The following is an 11,637-nucleotide window of genomic DNA, read 5'->3' as shown; positions in this document are numbered from 1 at the left end:
TGGCGAGGGCAAGCACGGTGCTGGCCAGCCTGTGGGTCAGCGGGGGCAGAGACGTCATGTAGTGGCGTGTGTTGTGGGGCCAGTTGTGTGGCAGGCAAGCTTCGGAGCAGTTTTGAGGTGTGGTCTGTCAGTGCTCTGCTCTGTTTGAACCTCCCAAGTGTGACTAGGGCCAGTCTGGAGATTCTCGTTTGCTGCCTGGTTGTGTTTTTGTATGAATTCCTTTTCTTAAGCCAGAGTGTGTTCTCCCATTTGCAACTAAGAACACCTGACCAGTAAGTCAGTATCTGGAATTGCAAATGACAGATCTTAAAAGATGGACAAGATGGGACAGGATTGAGGAGGGCTCACTATGCTCAGTTGGCGAAAAATTGGTGAACCTAGTTATTTGGTGGCAAAACATTTTGCCCAACTGTCACTGTGCTTTGGCCTAGAGGCCAGACTGGTCTTAAGGGAAGTAAGAGGGAAACCACAGAGTGTTCCCATGTCCTGGTCATTTTTTAGACAGCTGTGGCTTTGGTGCCAGACTGCATGAGTTCAAACCCTGGTACTGCTTAACTGCTGTGTGACCAGGTGCCTTGGCTGAAAATGGAAATGATCACCGTGCCTACTTGAGATTGTTAGGAAGATGAAGTAAATCATACGTGGGAAAAACAGATCCCGGGAGTGTTGAGTGCATGCAGGCTGCAAAGTCCTGCAGAAGAACGAGAAAGCCTGACCGAGGGGCTCCAGTTTGAAAGGCGAGCTCAGGAGAGGACCCGGCCTCGCTAAGGGAAGCCGCCTGTGCTGCGGCCTGTGTCTCGGTTGATGGGGAGTCTGAGTCCGAGCCCGCTGGTGTGAGGGACCCGCCATCGCTGAAGCTCAGCCAGGGGCCCCCGCAGCCTTAGCCGGAGTTCAGATCGGAGATTGTAGACTGCACCAATGGAGTTACTGGGCGGCTTTCCCACTGGAAAGGATGGTTTTGAACCGCCCGAGACCACAGCCTTACTTCTTCAGTACGGGGGAGGCGACTGGCCGGAACCCTGGACACCAGCTGCCACGAGACAGTGCTCAGCTGCAAGACCCTTTAGGTGAGGCCATCGTGTTCACTAGGACTCGGCACGCTCAGCTGTCCCGGTCCTGTCCTGCCTTTGTACGCCCAGTCCCATGCTCAGGGCAGGGGACCCGGCCTTTCAGCTGTAGACGTGTGCCAAGTAGGGACACCTTTCACCCCCAAGATTCTGGGCTGGAATCAATAAGTGGAAGATACCTGGACTCGTCTCTAGGTCAAGGGTGAACCTAGGGGAAGAACAATGGATGTTCTGGGGGGAGCCGGGGAGGTGAGCCGGCAGACACGGCATATGCCAACATCAATTCCCGAACTTTCTTTCTTCTGTGTCTCTTCAGAGACTGGAAGAATGAATTAAATTCTTACCTGGAGCTAGGGACGGCCATGGGACCTTTCTGGCCAGTGAGCTGTAAATGGGAATGTCATGCACATTTAGGTAGTTTCAGAAATGCCTTCTGCTAGCCGTCTAGTCCAGGTGATGAGCCCACACGCCAGGCCAGGGAGCGAGGAAAAGCCCGGTCACATCAGTGATAGGCAGCTTTCCAGCTTTTCTGCGCGGGAAGAACGGAGCTGCCGTATGGTTTCTCTTCTGCTTGAAGGTGAAGTCGTCTCTTGCCGGTACATTCTGTTCCCACAATGAGTGTGATTTGTTTAAAAGCTGGGGCGGGGGGAGGGGGCGGTGTGGATTTTTTGGCAGATCATTAAAATCACCTACCAGTGTAAAGCCTTGCAGACTTCTCAGTTTGCTTTTCCTAGAAGCAAGCCCCACCTAAACCGAAGGAGAATTTAGTTCTTCGTTTTCTTTCAGCAAGCATTCTGTCCATCGCCGTGTGCAGGCATCGTACTTAGCCCTGGGAATGAAGAACTGAGTAAGGCAGTGGTCCTTGCTTTCACAGAGCTCGTAGTTTATTTCAGGGAGAGACACACACACACAAAAGCGAACACAGGGCAAGGCGAACCGTGCCGAGATCAGATCTGTCACTCGACTGAATTCTTCGGGGCTCGTGACATTGTTCTCTCTAGTCCCAGCATCTAGCACGTATCTGGTAAACAATAAATTGGCAGTAAATTTGCTGACTCTGAAGTCACAGATCACAGATGACTGAGCAGGTGTGTTAGGAGTGGTAACGTCTGATTTGTGCCGTTGGTCTTGAAGGAAGAGTAGGCATTTGCCAGCTGGAAACGAAGTTCAGAGGAGGGCTTCCCAGATGGAGCTGCAAGGGAGGGACAAGGAGGTCGTGGCACCGCCCCCGCCTGCCTGTCATGGCTGCCTTGCGGCCTTCTGCCCCTTGGGCTGGTAATGATTTGATCCCCAGCTCTATTAGCTAGTCCTCTCCCTTTTTTGTTTGTTTTTCGACAGACTTCTTACTTTTTTAGGTTTACAGAATTATCGTGACTGTAGTACAGAGTTCCCTTTACACTCCTAATCTCTCCTATTACCTATCTTAACATTAGTATGGGACATTGTCACAATTAACGAACCCATATTGACAGGTCATTATTATATTCTTCATAGGATATACGTTATTATATGTTACTAATATATTACGTAGTTTATTCAGATTTCTTTAGTTTCTGCCTAAAATCCTTTTTCTGTGTTAGGGTCCCATTCAGGATCCTAGTCTTATCCTCTTAGGCTCCCCTTGGCCGTGGTAGTTACTCAGACTTTCCTTGTTTTTGATGACCGTGACAATTGACCACCGGTCAAGTATTTCGTAAAACTGTCATCAGGTGAGGTTTGTCTGATGTTTTTCTCTGGTGAGACTGGGGTCATTGGGGGTGGGGAGGAAGACCACAGAGTGTTGATGCCTTTTGCATTGCGTATCAAGATACATACTATGAACACGACTTACCACTACTGATGTGTATCTCAGTCACCTTGACCGGGTTACTGTCAGGTTTCCCACCCGAAACTACTCTTTGCTCCCTCGCCCGCACCCTACTCTGGAAGTCAGGAAGTCACCCCACGACCCGCTCTTAAGGAATGGGAGGCGTGTTCCACTTCCTTAGGGTGGAGTAGCTACATAAATATTTGGAATTCTGCATGGAAGATTTGGCTGCTTTTCCACCATTTGTATACTTATTTTACCATTTATGTCAATATGAACTTACAGATAATTTATTTTGTACTTGGGGTTTTAAACCAGTATTCATTTTTTGACTCAGATTCTTCCAGCTTTGGCTGTTGGAAGCTTTCTCAGTGGTCACTGATATCCCCAGTGGCCTTTGATATCCCCATCACTGCGGGGTGTTTTATTGTGTGTTTATAACATTTCGTTAACTTTCTGGGACAACAAGGTGCCCCAGCTTCAGCTCGCCCATTTTCTGCCTGAGTCCTAGAATTGGCCCCTTCTCCAAGGAGCTCTGGTTCCTTTTACTGGAGGATGGTATTAGGAACCAAGATCTGGGCATAGGTGTGCTCATGGCTGTTGGGGTGTCACTGCTTCTAGGCCCCCTCAGCCAACAGAGCAAGGAAATATATGTTATGGAATTACCCGTGTACATGTAGCCATCTGTATGTACATTAAGGTAAACGTGAATTTATACTGATGCCTCCCAAATCTGATCCCTTGCCCCATGGATCATTCTAGCCTCCTCCCCTTGCTTATGTGTAATCTCCTCCTCCCAACAGTGAGAAGCATGGCTCCTGCCTTCTGCCATCCACTTAAACTTAATTGTTTCAATTCCAGTATACATTTATAGAACTTACAGAATTTTTAATGCAAAGCCTCATGGGAAACAACTTTATCAACTAGAGTACCGTGCTTATGTACAGTTTATCTCACTTTCAGTCTTAAAGACTTCACTCGTTTCCGGTTACTTGGGTCAACACTTTATCCCCCCACCCTAACCTTCAGTATGGTGGTTTTTAGGTTTGTAACATGTTTAGATTTATCTGTCACAATACACATTTCACCCTGGGATCTCCCAGTCTTCCAAGCGAGTTTTTAAAAATTTTATATACATTAAGATATACTTGGGCTCTAAAGTTTTAACAGGCTTTGACAACTGCTTTACTGTCTCAGTTCACCATTACTGTGTCATACAAAATGATTTCATTGTCCTAAAAAACATCCCTGTGCTGCACCTATTTTTTTTTAATGATTATTTATTTTGAAAGAGGGCACGAGTAGGGGGATGGGGAGAGAGAGCAGGAGAGAGAGAATCCCAAGCACAGCGGGCACTGTCAGCTCAGAGCCCAACTCAGGGCTCAAACTGACAAACTGAGATGATGACCTGAGCCGAAATCAAGAGTCTGAGCCACCCAGGCACCCCTGCACCTGCTCAAATCTCTCTCCTTTCCCATGCCTGGCAACTACACTCTTTACTGTCTTTTATTGCCTTTCCAGAATGTCACAGAATTGGAGTCGCACGGTGTGTATGTAGCCTTTTCGGACTGGCGTCCTTCCCTTAACATTGTGCGTTTGAGATTCAAGCATTGATTCATCTCTTTTTGTGGCTTAATAACTCGGTTTTCATCGGTGACTTAAGGTCTGGATGTTTTATCTATTCCCCTACTGCAGGACATCTTGGTCACTTCGAGGTTTTGGCATTTGTGAATCCAGTGCTATAGACATTTGTGTGCAGGTTCTTTGTGGACATAAGTGTGGATGTTAGTTGGGTAACTGTCTAGAAGTGTGATTGCTGGATCGTGTGGTAAGACTGTATGCCTAAGACTCTTCCATATTTTCAAACTCTCCCTGGACTGGCTACTCTTCTGACGCAGAGCGACATTCTCAAATTTCTCCCTTCTTTAGGGGGAAAAAAGTTAAACCCTTGAATTTTAACTCACTCTCCTCCCCAGTGCCCTGCCTCTTCTTTCACATCCCTGGCAAAGAATCACCAGCCCTCTGTGGCCACCTACTGACTTTTGACACTTAAGGAGCAGGGATTGTAATGGACTACAGATCACACCTCTGCTGCCACCAGCCCTCCGTTAAAGATCCCTGTGAGCCGCCTCTAATGGGGGTCTATTCGGTTCTCTTTCTTGACCTTTTATGGCATTTGACACTGTTAACCGCTCCCTTCTTGAGGGCTGTGACCGCTCTTCCTGTGGGTGTTTGCTTATCGCTCACCCTTCACCCCTGTCCCTGGGAGATTTTATCTGCTCTCCTGGCCTTTGGTTTCTGCTGTGACTAACACATGTCTTTATCTCAGCCAGTCATTACAAAACTTCAGACCTGCCTCCAGCTGCCTATTAGACATCCCCCTCCCGCCTCAGACATGTTGGAGCTTCACTCACTTTCCCCCTTCCAAACCTCCTGCTGAGCTCTCTAATTTGGTGGGGGGAGAACATCACCTAAGTCAGAAACCTAGGAGTCTTGATTGCTCCTTCTCCCTTAGAGCCCGAACCCGTCTGTAATTGAGACCTGGGGAGTCTGTTTCTTTTCCATCATTCGTGTTAACCCAGGGGGAGGGCCTTGATTTCAGAGCCTCTTATCTCTCGCCTGGAGTAGATAGTGGTCTCCTTGGTCTGACCTTGACTCTTCTAATCTGCCAGAGTAATGCCTTTGCTGTTCAGGTTTACTTCCCGTATCCAAGAGTATTTTGGTCTAGCCAAGCTTCGGCTCTGTAAACTGGTAAACTGGGGGGTTCTCCCCAACCCTCGTGCTCGTTGTCACCCCAGCACACCTTCAGCGGATAGTCCCGCAGGTGGAAAGGTTGGCAAGATTTTTTTGGCTCACATTCTTGCCTGTGCCTGGAGAATTGACCCTTTGCCTGTATTCCTCCAACAATTAGCTTGCACCTAGGGAACCGCTGCTCACGCAGGGCTTACTGTCAGCACGAGCCTTACGGCAGAAAACAACAGCCTCTGCTCCGCATCTCCCCTGCGGTAACTGCTTCTATCTGTTTTAGCTGGGTCGCTTCTGGTCTCTGCCTCCTTATTCCTAAATACATCCTCGCGAGGCTGCTGCCATTGTCGGCCTTTCTCGTCCGAAGCACGTGTCTAAGAATAGAACTCAGTCTCCACCTTCTTAATTTCACTTTTCCACCCACTGCACCTTAAGGGGTAAATCCAGAAAAAGACGGCATTGACTCGGGAAAACAGGAGACACGACACAGGAGAGAGGGAGTCTTGGTCCAGAAGGTGCTCAGAAGGCCCGGAGACTCCGGGATGTGGGAAGTGGGAAGATGAGGGCGCTCAGAAGGACGTCTCCAGGGGCGAGTGGACTGTGGTGACTCAGTTCCAGGGGAAACTGGGCTCCACCAATTCCAGGAAAAGTTGTATAATAACGCTAATCATGGTGTACCGCTGGCTCAGCCCAGAGCGATGTACAAGATATTGTAACAACACAAATACTCGTTTCTGATTAGTTTATTAATGTTGCTTTCTGACTCACTTGAAAGGACAAATGGGGAGCGGGTGGGAAGGGGTGTTCAAAAGCTAACTCTTCTGTTTTCTAGGAAGTCAAGGGCTTGTTAAAATCTCTTTGTCTCTCCTATGTTGGATTCTTTGTCTTCGTTTTCTGGATTTTCTCTCTTTCTCTGGTGGAACTTACCCTTTGTGGTTCCCTGAGAAGACAGACCTAGGAGATACGTTTTTTGAGGTCTTGAATCTGAAAATATCTTGATTCTGTCATTGTATTTGATAATTTGACTAAATACAGAATTCCTGCATAAAACCCACTTTCCCTCAAAAATGTGCAGGTATCGCTCACTACACTGTCCTTTTTCTTCAGTGCAATTGAGAAAATGAATGTCATCCTTTATGAGCTGGGTCTCTTCTCTCTGGAGGGTTTTGTGAATGTGTCTTCATTCGTTACGCTGGGCGTTTGGGATGGACTTGTTCAATCTGGAAATTCATGTCCTTTGAATTCCTATTCTGGAAATTTTTCACCTAATATTTGATAACTTCCTCCCCTTCCATCATGACATCTTCCTTCATTGTATCTCTTCTGGAGCTTTTATTAGCTTGTTCCACAATTTGTCTTTCTGTCTTTTCTCACTTATTTGCTGACCTCTCATCTAAGGCAATAAGATACAGAAGTGGTTGAGGCCTGGACCAGAACCTTAAGAGTTTGGGTGTATCTGAATTATGGAGCTGCATGTGTTGTTTTATTTTTTTAAAGCCGTACATCACAAAGCTATTTACAACTTTTGAAGAGGAATGAATTTAATAATGACATTTTATATAAATGCACATATACCGACAGTGTGGGACAGTTAGCAGTTTCCTTCTAGAAGTATATTCCTCTTAGTACTCGGTTGTTACGATAGAGATTTTATTTGGGGCGCCTGGGTGGCTCAGTCAGTGAAGCGTCCGACTTCAGCTCAGGTCATGATCTCACACCGTGTGAGTTCCAGCCCCGCATTGGGCTCTGTGCTGACAGCTTAGAGCCTGGAGCCTGCTTTGGATTCTGTGTCTCCCTCTCTCCCTCTGCCCCTCCCTGCTCATGCTCTGTCTCTCTCTGTCTTAAAAATAAATAAAAACATTAAAAAAAATTTTTTTAAATAGAGATTTTATTTGCTAAATCAAGAGAAACACATAGACCTTATTCTGCGAAATGTGATTTAGTAAGTTTCCTTTTTCACTTACCTGCTAGACATTCACAAAATAGATTTTAGTTTTTAAAGATAACCTAAAACTGTTTTTTAAAAAGTGTGAGAAAGGGAAAGATTAGGGAAATATTTTGCATGTCAAATGTCATGGGTTCATACAACTGTGATAACAGAGAAAGTGTCATTATATGATTGTCCCTTTAAAAGTTCTATGGTTTGCAGATTATTTTTAAATGTACCAGTGACTTTTAAATTTGGAAACAGCTGGGTCTTTTTCTTTAGCAACCACCCTTTTTCCCTCCTCTGCACTATCAGGCGATATTAAAAATACCTCTTATTAAAGCCCTTGTATTATCTTCTTCCTGTGGCGCTTTTCTCCCATTGCTCAAGTGTCCCATCTATGCAGTGAACACACGATGTTTTCAAGTTTCTGGTAAGTGAAGCCACTGTCCCCGTGGATGGGTTTATGACAGAGCCTGTGGGCGGATCTGTGGCTTGCTGAAGCCAGAGCCTACGTGAGGGGAGGAAATAGGTCAACGGGAATGGGGTTGCTAAGAGAATTTTGTTACGGATTTGTCTTCGAAGAACAGAAGGAACAAATAGAATCAAAGTCTGATAATTTGGCAAACAGTCTTCAACTAGCAAGACACACTTTGCAGTTACTTGGAACACTGTTCTTAGGGCTGAGGTCGAGAACTGAGAAAATCACGTGGACACTATCATTTGGAAGCAAACAGGCAAGTATGGACACGGGCACTTCGTGAGGGGCCGGCTGTACTGAGTCATTCTGACCTGAATTTTGCATAATTCTTCCCAAAATTTGGGTTGAGAAGCAAGTTCCTAGTCTCACTTTTTATTTTAATTTTTCAAAATAATGTATACACGTAATTATAAAATGCACTAAGTGCTCAGAGGCTCATAACAAATTAGAACAGCCCTATGCCACATCAGTCTTGTTACCCAAAGGAAAATGCATTCAACTCTTATAACTGACATTTTATGGCATTTATCTATCTCAAACTTACTTGCTCATAAGCTATTTCTTGATTTATCATTTGTAGACATTTTTCTAGTGATTTCCTATTATGAGAGAGGAGGATTTAGCTTTTTTTTTTTTTTTTTCAACGTTTTTTATTTATTTTTGGGACAGAGAGAGACAGAGCATGAACGGGGGAGGGGCAGAGAGAGAGGGAGACACAGAATCGGAAACAGGCTCCAGGCTCCGAGCCATCAGCCCAGAGCCTGACGCGGGGCTCGAACTCCTGGACCGCGAGATCGTGACCTGGCTGAAGTCGGACACTTAACCGACTGCGCCACCCAGGCACCCCAGGATTTAGGTTTTTTAACCCAACTCATTGGGTTTAAGAGCTGTCTTAAAGCTCATTTCTCCCTCCAGCTCTCGTTAAATATTTACGTCAAAATTCTGTGTTAAAGCAACAGTCACTGCAAACTAATTAGTGCATAAATATGATTCAAGCATTATCCAGGTGGTATATTATGGTTATTTTTTAATATAACCTTTGTGTTTTCTGGAGTTAATAATAACTGCCTAGTTTTAAAAAATTGTTTAGTGGATGTACCTATTTTAAGATTTTTCTAATTTCTCCATTGGTGTTTATCTGCCATTTATTAATACTTTTCCCCCCGGGTCAGGCGTATCAGTCTGTCAGATTCGTATTTTTCCTGGAGGCTTCTCCCCCAGAGTTCTCTGGCCTTTGCCCCAATTTAGACTGGTCCCTTCCCAGGCCTGCTGGACATTGCCATCTCGAGACTTCCCTTGGCTGTGTCTCATGTCGGGCCCTAATTTTTAGAGTCTTCTATCTTCTACATTCTTGCTTTAATAGAATACATCCCTGCCAGGCATTAATGTAATTGAAAATTGAGAGATGAGTGGAGTCACAGACAGTATTGGAAAGGGAGAAAGTTGACCCGTACGTTCTCATCAGCTCATTGTTGCTGCGACAGGGAGGCAGTGATAGATCTGGCTGTCAGCAGAGGCTGCGTGTACCCTTGAGGTTGGCACCGGCCTTTACATCACGAGGAGAAGCAGAGGGCAAGGATCCTGCCTAGTTAGCTTGACACGGCAATTATCCGACTACAACTCTGGCTATTGTCTTCTTTTCTGAGTTAATGCGGTTACAGAGCTGAAATCTGGGAGTAGATGTTCTCCTTCCCATAGCTATTTAGGCACGTTGAAAATACACCCCCAACCTCCCTCCCTCCCACCCCTGGGAGCATTCTGAGACTGTTTCTGGGATGGCCCAAAGGTTCCTTGCACAGAACAGTTGGGTCAGGGGGTGGACAGACAGGAGAGAAGGGTGCAGGGGGAATATAGAAAAAGGCGGAAGGAGAGCTTCTGTATTAGAAAGTAAGCTCAGAGCAACCTGGTTGACCAGTCAGCTTTCCTACTCTGCCTCATCTGGCATTTTTGTATCAAGTTGTGGGGAAAAGCGGTCACAGAGAGCACTGCTGGGGCTCAGTGGGAGGTGTGGAAAGGAAGGTTCTGGACAGAGAGTGGAGCTGGTCATAAAACTGCCTTCATTTCCTATAAATCAGTGGGAATCCTCAGCCATTTGCCAGCAAAATTCGCAGTTCCTCAGTGGCCAGTGACATTAGAGCCAAATGGAAGAGCAGTGTGTTCTGCAAGGTTAGGCCTCGCCGGCAAAGACAACAAAATCGAACAGTAGCTGTGTCCGATTCCTGGGGCTGCCATAGCAAATACCGCAACCGGGTGGCTTAACACAACTTCTTTCTTTCTCAGTCCTGGAAGCTACAATTCTGAAATCAAGGTGTCAGTAGGGTGGTGCTCTCTCCGGAGGTCCTAAGGGAGGATCCTTGCCTCTTCCGAGCTTCTGGTGGTTGCTGGCTGCCCCTGGCATTTTCTGACTTAGAGACTTAATTCCAAACGTCATCACATAGCATGCCGTCTCCAGTCATATGGGACTTAAGACTCATCTTACTCTCGTATGGCCTCATCTTGACTCATGGCATCTGCAAAGACACTTCCCAAATAGGGACACTTTCCAAATAGGACATAAATTTGGGGAGGGGGCACTCTAAGAGCATGCTTTGCATCCAGGGGCCCCCGAGGCTGATGGATCTGTCATCCTCAGCTTGTGCCCTCCTCTTCGTGGTCTGCGAAGGCCACTTAGGTTCCATCCATCGTGTCTGCCTTCCGCCTGCGAGAAGGGGGTGGGGGACAAGAGGGCTCCACGAGGCACGTGCCCGCGGCCCTGCACACCGCGCTGCAGGACTTTGACTTCCACGGCGGCGGCGGACGGAACTCTGACAAAGGCCCGGCAGCTGCGGAGGAGGCTGGGCCGTAGCCCTCTCTTCCGACCGCCCCGCGTCCCGCTGACACTGGCACGTTCTCTCTCCAAGGACAAGAGGGTGAACGGAGGGGAGGCGGGCAGCCAGGCCGGCTTGGCTTCCCCTCAACGTGTACAGGGAATGGCCTCTTAAAGGAATCTCCAGAAGTTACCATGCTTGTTCAGTGGCTCTCACAATGTCTTGATAGTATGTTCCCTTAAAAAGTGACCTATGTATGTGGGACTCAGAGGCGAGTGAAGAACTCCTCACCTGACTTTTTTTTTTTTTTTTTTTAATGGAATGCAGAGCTGCTGCATTACTTTAGAAGTTCAAGGGAAATTTTGATGCTTCGTGTCTACCCTTTTGCGAGGCGAAAACAGTCCCGGCCCCCCATATCCTGCCCAAGATCCCCCCCAGTCCGCAGCGGTCAGCCCCCCTTAACCTTCCTGCACCCAGGCCAGAGAGTCTTCTTGTGTCTTCCAAGCGTGTCATCCAAATGCAGTCCCTTTCCTGCCCTTCCTGTGCAGGTTCACGAAGCCTCCAAAGGTACGGAAGCAGGGTTTCTGCAACGACCCAAGTCTGGACGTTATCAGAGAAAACAAAGGGGAGACCTTTTCTGGGGAAGACACAGCATTTGCTAACAATAAAACCTCTGGCCCCTGGAAGGTCTTCAAGAGGCCAGGAGGATTTTCTCACCTCCCACCCACCACGCATCCTCTTCCCTCGACTCCTGGTCTCCGAACCGCTTGGCATATTTGCCCGCTTGTTGGACCTGATCCGGC

Source organism: Neofelis nebulosa, chromosome 8 (genome assembly GCF_028018385.1).
Source record: "Neofelis nebulosa isolate mNeoNeb1 chromosome 8, mNeoNeb1.pri, whole genome shotgun sequence".
Classification (NCBI taxonomy): Eukaryota; Metazoa; Chordata; class Mammalia; order Carnivora; family Felidae; genus Neofelis; species Neofelis nebulosa.
The sequence above is the reverse complement of the archived record's forward strand: the minus strand, read 5'-3'. Positions refer to the sequence as shown.